The following is a 12610-nucleotide window of genomic DNA, read 5'->3' on the forward strand; positions in this document are numbered from 1 at the left end:
TATTTAGTACAGCATTAATTAGAAATAGCTCAAGCCCCAAAATCTGCATCTGGGGGAGATTTTATACAACCATAAAGTTGCAAGGAGGTGGGAATTCACTCTGGGATTCTGGTTCTGTATCACTCCCAGCTGAGGATCCCAAAGCACCTGGCAAATATAAATGATTCCTCCCCTGGGCGGGTAGAGAAAGAATGTCGTCACCACTTTATAGATGGGGAAACTGAGGCACAAGAGAGGTCCACGGTTGCACATAAAATTGATGGCAAACATGAGTATAGAATCCAGGTCTCCTGTCTTGAACAACAAGCCCAGTCTCATTCCTCTGTTAGTGTATCCAACATGGCAACATGCAGCAATATTGACTAGAACTGTCAAAATTTTTCCATAAATATTTTTTGATAGAAAATGGGTTTTGGACCAAATGGAGTTTTTCAAAAAATAATTTCCATTTACATCCAAAATTGGGTTTTTGTCAAAAATACAAAACCCCAAAAGCTGAGATATTTTAGTTTAAATCCACTTTTTTCCCAGTTTTTCACCAGAAACAAAACTGTTTTTCAAAGGAAAATTGCAGCAGAACGGCTAAACTTTTCACAGGGGGGAAATGATTGCCCAACCAGCTCCACTATTGTAACATGGGGCTTGTCTGTGCTTACAGAGCTGCAGGACTTACTGAAGAAACTACCTACACCCACAGGAGAGCTTCTCCCATCCGTGTAGGTACTCCACCTCCCTGAGAGGCGGTTGCTATGTTGACAGGAGAAGCCCTCCCACTGACAGCGCTGTCTACGCCAGGAGTTAGGTCAGTGTAACTGCATCACTCAGGTGTCCTGATTGACATAGTGATACCGACATACGTTTGTAGTGTAGACCAGGGCACAGACAATGAAGAACACCGTCTCTTTAAGAAAAAGCTGAAAAAGTGACAAGGGAGCCGTATATAGTTTATAACTGATACAATAATTGCATCATCAGCCCGGGGCAGCAAGCTTGCAGATCCATTGGATTACAGAAATAATCAGGTAGTGGCACCCAGTGGATAGTACTGCACCTGGCCTGCTTGGTGACCTTTGGAAAGTCAACTTCCTTGCTCTGTGCCTCAGGGAGAGAGAGGAATTATTTAAGTTTAGTACCAATGTGGACACAAGAACAAATGGATATAACCTGGACACTAGGAAGTTTAGAATTGAAATTAGATGAAGGTTTCTAACCATCAGAGGAGTGAAGTTCTGGAACAGCCTTCCAAGGGGAGCGGTGGGGGCAAAAGACATATCTGGCTTCAAGATTAGGCTTGATAAATTTGTGGAGAGGATGACATAATGGGATAGCTTAATTTTGGCAATTAATTGGTCTTTGATTATTAGCAGGTAAATATGCCCAATGGTCTGTGATGGGATGTTAGATGGGGTGGGATCTGAGTTACTACAGAGAATTCTTTCCTGGGTGTCTTGCCCACATGCTCAGGGTTTATCTGATCGCCATATTTGGGGTCGGGAAGGAATTTTCCTCCAGGGCAGATTGGCAGAGGCCCTGGAGGTTTTTCGCCTTCCTCTGCAGCGTGGGGCACGAGTCACTTGCTGAAGGAGTCTCTGCACCTCAAAGTCTTTAAACCATGATTTGAGGACTTCAATAACTCAGACATAGGTTAGGGGTTTGTTACAGAAGTGGGTGGGTGAGATTCTGTGGCCTGCGTTGTGCAGGAGGTCAGACTAGATGATCATAATGGTCCCTTCTGACCTTAAGTCTATGAGTCTATGAGTTTCCCCATCTGTAAAATAGGGATAATGATCCTGACCTACCTGTAAAGTGCTTTGAGATCTACTGATGAAAAGCGCTAGACAAGAGCTAGGGATCTCTAATTTCTAGAGTTTAGGATCTAGGTGTTACTCTTTTGAACATCTGGCCCACTTCTCTTGGCATCTAAATGGGAGCTGAGGTCTTTCAAAAATCTGGCTCAGGAGGCAACACTGGATAGGAGGAAGGCTGGAGTTGTAGGCAGGTTGTTGGGACTGTGGTAATGAGGGCTCAATTCCCAGCTCTGCCATAGCCTCCTGGTGTGACCTTGAGTTAATCACATAATCCCTCTGGGCCTCAGCTAGGATCTGGGGATCATGAACCTTCCCTTCTCTCCTCTAGGGTGCCTGCTAGGTTGTGAGCTCTTGGGGCAGGTGAGGTGTTTGGACTTGGGTGCAATGGGAATGGAAACAGTAATAAGTCTTGAGATGATGTAGCTGGAGGCAAGGGTGCAAATCAGCAGAGCTCCAGCCAAGGAGCTGCTCCCTGATGTCTCTCTCTAGCGCCATAAGTTCCTCCATGGCTGGGTGGCTTGGAGCCTAGGCAGCTTCCAACAAGCTCAGCATGATGCAGATGTCCCTTAAAATCAATGTCTTAAACAGTTCCTGGCAAACATGGAAAATATTTACTATAATAAGGTACGTGGGCTAATTATACCCAGTGCTGATAAACACTTGGCGATGTCTGAGCTGTTTGTGGTCCTGTTTAGCTCCACTCTTCCTCCTCCACCGAGGCTGCATGACCACTGCATGTCAGCTGTACATAGACAGCTTCCCTAAATCATCCCGCCTGCATTTGGTCCTGGCATTCCTGGCCCCCTGTGGTCACCACTGAGGATTGGACCTGGGATTCTAAAGCACTAAAAGCCCCATTTCAGCTAACAGGATAATAGTTGGAAGTGGTAGTAGATTTTTATCCTCTTAAATGACTCAGCCACTAGAGGGGGGACTCTGAACACTGGGCTGGGGGACTGGGCTGCAGTGGCTCTGAGGGGGTACCTGCCCCCTCCCTTCCATTCTGAAAAGCCCTATCAGGTCCCTGGAACAAGGGAGCCACTTAGGGCAGCACTGAAGGGCTCCATAGCCTATGTTAGGGGCTATGCTGGATAGAGGAGGCACAAGCCCCTGACCCTATTTCTTGGCATCAGGGCCTACCAGGGGGGCAGTCTAGCTCAAAGAGCTTTGTGCAGGGCAGCCCAGATCCCTTGGTACTCATGAGAACAGTGTCCAGCCCACATAAAGTCATGTCCCAGTGACCGCCACACAGTCACGTCTCCGTGGCAGCCTCTGTCTGCACAGGAAGGATGTGGCACGCTAAGGCAGGCTGAGTCGGGAACGTCCTGCAGCATGGAGATCCCAGGGGCAGGCCAGGATGGGAACGTCCTGCAGGGCGAAGACCCCTGGGGCAGGCCCCGTAGGCAATGTCCTGCAGGGCAAAGATCCCTGGGGCAGGACACGTCAGGCATGTCCTGCAGGGTGGAGATCCCTGGGGAAAGTTGCATTGGGAACGTCCCATAGGGCAAAGATCCCTGGGGAAGGTAGGGTGACCAGACAACAAATTTGAAAGATCGGGACACGGGGTGGTGGGTAATAGGAGCCTATATAAGAAAAAGATCCAAAAATCAGGACTGTCCCTATAAAATCTGGACATCTGCTCACCCTAGGGGCAGGCCGCGTCGGGAACGTCCTGTAGGGCAAAGATCCCTGGGGCAGGCCACGTCGGGTATTTCCTGCAGCGTGGAGATCCCTGGGGCAGGCCGCGTCGGGAACGTCCTGTAGAGGAAAGATCCCTGGGGCAGGCCGCGTTGGGTATGTCCTGCAGCGTGGAGATCCCTGGGGCAGGCCACGTCGGGTATGTCCTGCAGCGTGGAGATCCCTGGGGCAGGCCGCGTCGGGAACGTCCTGTAGGGTAAAGATCCCTGGGGCAGGCCACATCGGGTATGTCCTGCAGCGTGGAGATCCCTGGGGCAGGCCGCGTCGGGAACGTCCTGTAGAGGAAAAATCCCTGAGGTAGGCCGCATTGGGTATGTCCTGCAGCGTGGAGATCCCTGGGGCAGGCCACGTCGGGTATGTCCTGCAGCGTGGAGATCCCTGGGACAGGCCGCGTCGGGAACGTCCTGTAGAGGAAAGATCCCTGAGGCAGGCCGCATTGGGTATGTCCTGCAGCGTGGAGATCCCTGGGGCAGGCCACATCGGGTATGTCCTGCAGCGTGGAGATCCCTGGGGCAGGCTGCGTCGGGAACGTTCTATAGGGCAAAGATCCCTGGGGCAGGCCGCGTTGGGAACGTCCTGTAGGGCAAAGATCCCTGGGGCAGGCCGCGTTGGGAACGTCCTGTAGGGCACGTCCTGTAGGGCAAAGATCTCGGGAGCAGGCTACATCGGGCACATCCTGCAGCGTGGAGATCCCTGGGGAAGGCCGCGTTGGGAACGTCCTGTAGGGCAAAGATCCCTGGGGCAGGCCGCGTTGGGAACGTCCTGTAGGGCAAAGATCCCTGGAGCCGGACACGTCGGGCACGTCCTGTAGGGCAAAGATCTCGGGAGCAGGCTACATCGGGCACATCCTGCAGCGTGGAGATCCCTGGGGAAGGCCGCGTTGGGAACGTCCTGTGGGGGGCAGGGGTTGCACCTTGGAGCAGGCCATGTTGAATCCCGTGCTCATGCTCCTTGGGCCTATTTTGGGGGAGGAGGTGACTGTATGGGGAGGAGGTGACCAGCTCTCTGTGGAGAAAGAAGTAGTTCGGGGCTATTTAGGAAAGCTGGACGAGCACAAGTCCATGGGGCCGGATGCGCTGCATCCGAGGGTGCTAAAGGAGTTGGCCGATGAGATTGCAGAGCCATTGGCCATTATCTTTGAAAAATCATGGCTATCGGGGGAGGTCCCAGATGACTGGAAAAAGGCTAATGTAGTGCCCATCTTTAAAAAAGAGAAGAAGGAAGATCCAGGGAACTACAGGCCAGTCAGTCTCACCTCAATCCCTGGAAAAATCATGGAACAGGTCCTCAAGGAATCAATCCTGAACCACTTAAAGGAGGGGAAAGTGATCAGGAACAGTCAGCATGGATTCACCAAGGGCAAGTCATGCCTGACTAACCTAATTGCCTTCTATGATGAGATAACCGGCTCTGTGGATGAGGGGAAAGCAGTGGATGTGCTATTTCTGGACTTTAGCAAAGCTTTTGATACAGTCTCCCACAGTATTCTTGCCAGCAAGTTAAAGAAGTCTGGGCTGGATGAATGGACGGTAAGGTGGATAGAAAACTGGCTAGATGGTCGGGCTCTACGGGTAGTGATCAATGGTTCCATGTCTAGCTGGCAGCCGGTATCAAGTGGAGTGCCCCAAGGGTCGGTGCTGGGGCCGGTTTTGTTCAATATCTTCATTAACGATCTGGAGGATGGTGTGGACTGCACCCTTAGCAAGTTTGCAGATGACACTAAACTGGGAGGAGTGGTTGATACGCTGGAGGGTAGGGATAGGATACAGAGGGACCTAGACAAATTAGAGGATTGGGCCAAAAGAAATCTGATGAGGTTCAACAAGGACAAGTGCAGAGTCCTGCACTTAGGACGGAAGAATCCCATGCACTGCTACAGACTAGGGACCGAATGGCTGGGCAGCAGTTCTGCAGAAAAAGACCTAGGGGTTACGGTGGACGAAAAGCTGAATATGAGTCAACAGTGTGCCCTTGTTGCCAAGAAGGCTAATGGCATTTTGGGTTGTATAATTAGGGGCATTTCCAGCAGATCGAGGGATGTGATCATTCCCCTCTATTCAGCACTGGTGAGGCCTCATTTGGAGTACTGTGTCCAGTTTTGGGCCCCACACTACAAGAAGGATGTGGATAAATTGGAGAGAGTCCAGCGGAGGGCAACAAAAATGATTAGGGGGCTGGAGCACATGACTTATGAGGAGAGGCTGAGGGAACTGAGATTGTTTAGCCTGCAGAAGAGAAGAATGAGGGGGGATTTGATAGCTGCTTTCAACTACCTGAAAGGGGGTTCCAAAGAGGATGGATCTAGACTGTTTCAGTGGTAGAAGATGACAGAACAAGGAGTAATGGTCTCAAGTTGCAGAGGGGGAGGTTTAGGTTGGATATTAGGAAAAACTTTTTCAGTTGGAGGGTGGTGAAGCACTGGAATGGATTACCTAGGGAGGTGGTGGACTCTCCTTCCTTAGAGGTTTTTAAGATCAGGCTTGACAAAGCCCTGGCTGGGATGATTTAGTTGGGTTTGGTCCTGCTTTGAGCAGTAGGTTGGAGTAGATGACCTCCTGAAGTCCCTTCCAACCCTGAGATTCTATGATTCTATTCTATCCTATGAACCTGCTGCTCCGTGTGTTGCTCGTTTCCTGGGGGTGGCAGCTGGGTTCCTTCCCTTTTTGCTCCTTTGTGGTGCTGGAAGAAAGTTAAAAAAGCAGTTTGTTTTTTTCCTCTTTTCAAAACTAGATCAGAAATGGGGGTCTCACCTACCCTACCATCCCTGGAAGCCCCAAGGGTTACTGGGGAGCTGGCAGGACTGACAGGGTCACACCTGGGGAAACTTCACTGCCTGGCAAGTGACGTGATTATTTTCCTCCAAAGGTTTGGAAACTATTTGACCCAACGTCTGCTCCCATTTACACCAGTGTAAATCCTGAGTCATACTGTTGCCTTCAGGCTAGATTTACACTGGTGTAACTGGGAGCAGAGTTTGTCCCTTTGGCTTCATCTTTTTCATTTTTGTGGGTGCACATATAACTCAAATGCCTGAGACACAGTGGGGAGAAAAGCTCTTTTAGCTAAAGATGCTACACACCAATCCCTGCCCCTTTAATTATTGTCAGGCTTGATCGAAAGTGTGTCCCATTCAGTGCTTGGGGGTGGGGTAAAATCTAGGGTATGGCCAGGACAGGATTATCAGAGCCATTTTCCCCCCTTTCCAGATCCCCCCTTCACGAACTGGCAGCTGGTGATCCCTACCCTGATCATTGTGGCCATCAAACTGCTCCTGATGACCCGGGTCCTCCTCTACCTCCTCTACCGTGAGTAGCCACCATGACCTGGACCCCGTACCCCCACCAGAGCTGGTCTGGTGAGAGCTAGGCACCTTCTGAGACAGCATGGACTAGTAGAGACAGAATAGGACTAAGCCCTAGGAGACCAGGGTTCTATTTGAGTGGTGTGACCTTAGGCAAGTCACATCAATGCCCTGTGCCTCAGTTTCCCCATTTATAAAATGGTGCTCATGAGCCTGACCCCCTTCACAAAGGCTTTGTTTGCTCTACTGATGAGAAGGGGGAGGCATTATTATTATTAGGGTTTGAGATTCTCCCCTCCCCAAATCCTGCTCATCCCTGCCCCAAGAAGGTGAGAGCCCCAATGGGCTGGGGGAGCCCCTCGCTGGGATTTCCTCCCCACCCAACTACAGAGTTGACAGACCAGACTGAGAAGCTGCCAACCCACCCTTTGGGAGAGGCTTGTGATGTACCTGAGGCTCACACTGGGGCTCTGCTCAGTTTCTTAGATGGTCCCATTTTCAGACATGGCCGGGGACCCCAGCCCCACAACCAAGAGGGGCCCGGCTGGTAAGATCAGGGCTGGAGGACAGGGGTAAATAGGAGGTGCTCTCTGGGCTCCTCTTGAATGTTCTTAGTTTTCCTTTCCTTAATGTCCCAGCCTGTGCCCTGAGAACAGGGATGGCACCACATGGGGCATAGGGAGGGGGATGAGCACCCAGCAGGGACAGGGGTCAGGGTGCTGCAGTGTCTCCTTCCAATTTAGGAATGTAGGGATCAGGGGTGGTTCAGGCTGCAGATGAGGTGGGGGAGAAAGATGCTGGAAAGTCTTGATCTGGTTTAGGGATGCAGGGAGGTGGGGATCAGGCATTAGGCAGGGTTGGGGTGCTGAAGCATCACCCTCTGGGGTGCAGGGAGGTGGGGTGAGCAGCACCCCGTGGGGTGTGTGTGTATCCTATCAATGGCCCTGAGACTAACACAAGCCATGCTCAGTTTCACAGGCCACCCCTTCTTTCACCAAGCCGGGAGACCCTGGCCCCACAACCCAGAGGAGCACAGCAAGTGAGAGCAGAGTGGGGAGAATCCAAATGCAGTGTCACATTCTAGCTGGGGTGGGGGGCTCCCCCCTAGCTGGGGTGTGGGGCTGCAGAATCCCCCATTAGTGCCAGGGGTGGGGGCTGGAACCTGGGAATGGGGCCCTGCCACTCGCCCTGTGAAAGCAGAGCCCATAAGGATGGATGGAGGGGCTGCCTGTGCCCCATGTCTCCGCCTATAGCTTCTGCTTTCACCTGTGGCTTAGGTTTCCTGTGGAGTACCCACACCTGCTGTGGTTTGGCCTGTGCTCTGTGTCTGCGGGGGGAAGGATTGGCCCCTCAACAGTGCGTGTGGGGAGAGGGATCGGTTGCTGGCCGGCACGTGGGGAGGGTGGGATCGGGCCCTCGTCAGCACATGGTGGGGGGTTAGTCCCTCATTGGCACGTTGGGTGGGGGGATTGGCCCGTCATCGCCATGTGGTGGGAGGGATGAGCCCCTCGTCGGCACCTGGCGTGGCAGGGTTCGGCCCCCCCATCGGCACGTGAGGGGGAGGGATCTGCCCTTCGTCAGTACATGGGGTCGGCGGATCGGCCCCTTGTTGGCACGTGAGATGAGGTGGATAGGCTCCTGATCGGCGCGTGTGAGGGAGGGATCGGTCCCTCATGGCACATGGGGCGGAGGGATCAGCCCCTCATCGGCATGTGAGAGAGGGGATTGGCCCCTCGTTGGCGAGTAACGGGGGAGGGGCTCACAGCTGTGTTCTCTGCTGTGTTCTCTGCGGCAGGTGTTCCCTGGTGCCAGTCAGGCTGGGACCAGGACCAAGGGAGGTGCTACCTTTTCTCCCAGGCTAACCAGACCTGGGAGGCAGCGAGAAACTCCTGCTTAGCCCAGAATGCTGATCTGGTGGTGATCAGCGACCAAAGGGAGCAGGTACGAGCCCTCAGCCCAACCTCTCTCTGGGGTGTAATGACCCCTGGGCAGAGGGCCGGCATGAGGCTTTGGCGCTGTTTGGGCCTGACGGGAAGAAAGGAACGGTGGGAGTTCCTGGTGCAGGGCTGGAGCAGGACTCCAGGTCTCCAGCAGTGACAAGGGCTAGCCCTGCCCCACCCCTGGGGTGAATTTTGCCTCGGTGGGGCAGGAGGGGCTTGGGGCAGCAGCACAGAGAAGGGACGATGTGGAGCAAACGGTGGGGAGGTTTGAGGAGGGCTCGGAAAGCAGAGCTGCTCTGCAGATAAGAGAGGTGGTTACCCGGCAGGGTAGTCAGACTCCCTGGGGCGCTGGGAACACAACACTGTCTTGCCAGAGGTGGATTCCCATCAGACTGCAGAGCCCAGGGGGTCTGCTGGGAGAGAAGAGCCAGGACTCGACTGTAGTGCCACAGGTGCTGACTTTAATTTTTCCAGGTGGGTGCCCCACCTCGGCCTTGCCTCAACTCCACCCCTTCCCCCAAGGCCCTGCCTTTCCCCCTGCCTATTCTCACCCCTGCCCCACCCCTTCCCCCAAGACCCCGCCCTTGCCCCGCCTCATCCCACCCCTGCTCCGCCCCCTCCCCTAACCACCTCCCACTGGCTGCCAAACAGTTGATCAGCAGCAGGGTGGCCAAACAACTGATGGATGGGTGGCTGGTGGGTACTTAGCACCCACTGTTTTTTCCCCATGGATGCTTCAGCCCCAGAGCACCCACAGAGTCGGCACCTGTAGTAGTGAATGTATTTCTTTGGTCAGTGCTTTCCAGTGCCAGGAATGGGCCAGCACCTTGGCTGGTGCACAGCAGCTGTCATCCGTGTGATCCCGCTTGACATCATCTGGGGATCCAGCCCAAAGATCCTGCAACAGGAACTTGGGTGACAATTCTGCTGAGGCTTGAACCAGACCAGGCCCTGGCCGGCTCTGCTGGGCGTATGAGAGAGAAAAGCAGGAATGGCTTAGGTTAGTCCCTGCACCTCTGATACCCACAGGGATGAGGGAGGTCGTCTGGGAGCAGGTTTTTTGCAGTCACTTTCAAAGTGTAACGGCCCTTTGGAAAGGGGAACTCGGACGGTGCATTCGTAACGCTCACCCTTATCTCCTGCTGCACCTGGTCTTAATAACTGGCCTGACAAATTTACCCTCACTGTGAATGCAGCTGTAAAAGTTTGTGAGCGTTCCTGAGATGGTACAATGACCGAGAGTAACCAGGGTTGATGGGAAAAGGTCCCAAACGAGAGACAGATGGAGTTAGTCCAAACGAAAGAGCCTTCTGCTGTAACTCAGTGACTGGGTTCAGATCACGCCTGGCAAACAAGAAACGTGTGGAACCAGAAAGGAGTGAATCCAGTGCTGCAGATTAAACCTACTTGGTGGTCAAAGGAATGAGGGGATGGGCTGTTTCACCCATTGCTCCCTTTTGGGGACCTGAAAGAGACTTTGGGGAGAAAATTAGGCTACTAGAACGAGCTTCACCATCATGGTTCTCCCCTCCCCCACATCTTCTGGGACCCGAGACCTTTGTCATCCTGAGCCTGAGACATCCTGACCAGATGGGACCGGAGAGGGGACCCAGTTGACGTCGCCTCTACCGGCTCCAGCTAATCCCAACCACCAGCTGAGATGAAACAGGTCGGACTGTAACAACAGCCACTCCAGCCTGTCTCAGCAGCAGGATGGTTGTTACCAGCTCTGATACCATCTAAGAGACCGTGCCTGGTTTACACTGGTGCCGGGCCCACACTTAGAAGGGGCCGTGGCACCCGGACTGTGGCCCTGCTGTCACGGACTCACAGGTTGTGCCCTCTCTTGGCCCCGTGGAGTCCCTGGGGGGAACCCCCTTCAGTGTGACAGCCCTTCTCGGGGGTCCAGTCTCTCTCAGGGATTAAGCCTCTGCACCTCCTGCCTGCCGCTGACTCCGCTCCCTCCCAACCGTGCGAGCGGTGGGTGGGGCCTTGGAGGGGAAGAGGCTGAGCAGGGGCGGGGCCTTGCTGCAAAGTGTGGGCGGAGCAGGGGGCGGGGCCACAGTCCAGGTGCCAGGGCTCACAAATGATTAATCTGGCCCTGCTAAGAGCCTGTCACACAAGTGGGGCAGGTTCCTTCTAAAAACTCTGCAGCTCAAAGGGGACGGGCCCAAGTGAGGCTGGCGGACACTGCTATATTATTATTTGAGCATGGAATTACTATCCATAGAGATTCCATCAGACAGTTTGGTTCATTTAAGATTTTTACTTCATTTGACTTAACGCTTTCTATTGCCACTCCCTCACCAGCATTTCCTGTTCTGTGCTTCCGATATATTTTGTACACTGGTATTACTGTGTCGCATTGATTATCCTCATTCCACCAAGTTACTGTGATGCCTATTATATCCATACCCTCATGTAATACGACCTACTCTAGTTCACCTATCTTATTGTTTAGACTTCTAGCATTGGTATATGAGCGCTTTAAAAACTTGTCACTTTTTAGCTGTCTGCCATTACATGATGTAATTGAATGGGACTCTTTTTTTATTTGACTGTTTCTCATCAGAGCCTACCTGTATTTTATCATCTTCCATCCTCTCCTTAGCCACCTCCTTACTAGGACATAGAGAATCTCCATTAATAGATCCGCCCCTAAGGGATGTCTCTGTCCAAACCACATGCTCCTCCACACATGTTGGCTTTTCCTCCAGGGCCGCCCAGAGGATTTCGGGGGCCCGGGGTCTTCGGCGGCGGGGGGGAATGGAAGGGGCCCCCCGCCGCCGAAGACCGGGCTGCGCTTCGGCGGCGGGTCCCGCTTCTCCCCCGCCCCGGCCCAGTCCCGCTTCCCCCCCGCCCCGGCCCCAGCCTCTTACCCCGGCTCCCTCCTCACCCGGAGTCTCAGCGCCTCGCCGGAACAGCCGCAGCGTGTGGCCGGCGGGACCTGAGCTCTGTCCCACTCAGAGCCGCGTGGTGAGGGGGCGGGGTTGGGAGCTCCCCGCCGAGCGGAGGGAGCTGAGCTCAGCCTGGAGCTCCCAGCCCCGCCCCCTCACCACGCGGCTCTGAGCAGGGCGGGGCTCAGGGGCCCCGGCGGAGACTCGGCGCTTGATGCACTGAGGCTCCAGGAGAGGGGCGGAGGCGGGAGCCTCCGCTGTTCTCTTGGGGGCCCCTGCGGAGCCCGGGGCAAATTGCCCCCTTTGCTCCCCCCCTCTGGGCGGCCCTGTTTTCCTCAGCCCTTAGTTTAAAAACTGCTCTATGACCTCTTTAATTTTAAGTGCCAGCAATGTGGTTCCATTTTGGTTTAGGTGGAGCCCATCCTGCCTGAATAGACTCCCCCTTTCCCAAAAGGTTCCTCAGTTCCAAATAAATCTAACCCCTTTGTCCCTAAGCCATCGTCTCATCCATGCATTGAGACCCTGCATTTCTGCCTGTCTAACTGGCCATATGTGTGGCCTGGAAGCGTTTCATGAAATGTTACCATGGAGCCTAAATTTGGCCTCTGGGATCTCTCTCCCATCCTTCCCTATGTTCTTACCCAGGGGGATTCTATGATTCTATGATAGACTCCACTAGGCAATGGCAAACAGAAGAGGAAAAAAATTCTTTAGCCACAGGGAATGTGTTGTTCTAAAGCAGACAGAGGAGGAAATAAGGCAGGTGAACCACACCACACTGCTCACCACAATCCAGACAGGACAGGGGTAACCACCAGGAAACACCTGAGAAAGGGGAAGTCACTGAGCAGAAATTGACTTTATATGGGCAAAACCCACTTGTGTGTGCAGTGTTTTTCCTCAATGGAAGGTTGATCTATTTGGAAGAAGCACATCTGTGACACTGATTGGACCAGAGCTGTTCCT

General features: G+C 53.5%; 1 protein-coding gene across 3 annotated transcripts in view; it reads left to right on the forward strand.

Moving 5' to 3' along the window:
* The window catches only part of LOC123353370 (ras-related protein Rab-3C-like), a 1186649-nt gene that overhangs the window by 106835 nt on the left and 1067204 nt on the right, over positions 1 to 12610 (forward strand). The window lies entirely within an intron of this gene.

The sequence above is a fragment of the Mauremys mutica genome, chromosome 20, assembly GCF_020497125.1.
Source record: "Mauremys mutica isolate MM-2020 ecotype Southern chromosome 20, ASM2049712v1, whole genome shotgun sequence".
Taxonomy (NCBI): domain Eukaryota; kingdom Metazoa; phylum Chordata; order Testudines; family Geoemydidae; genus Mauremys; species Mauremys mutica.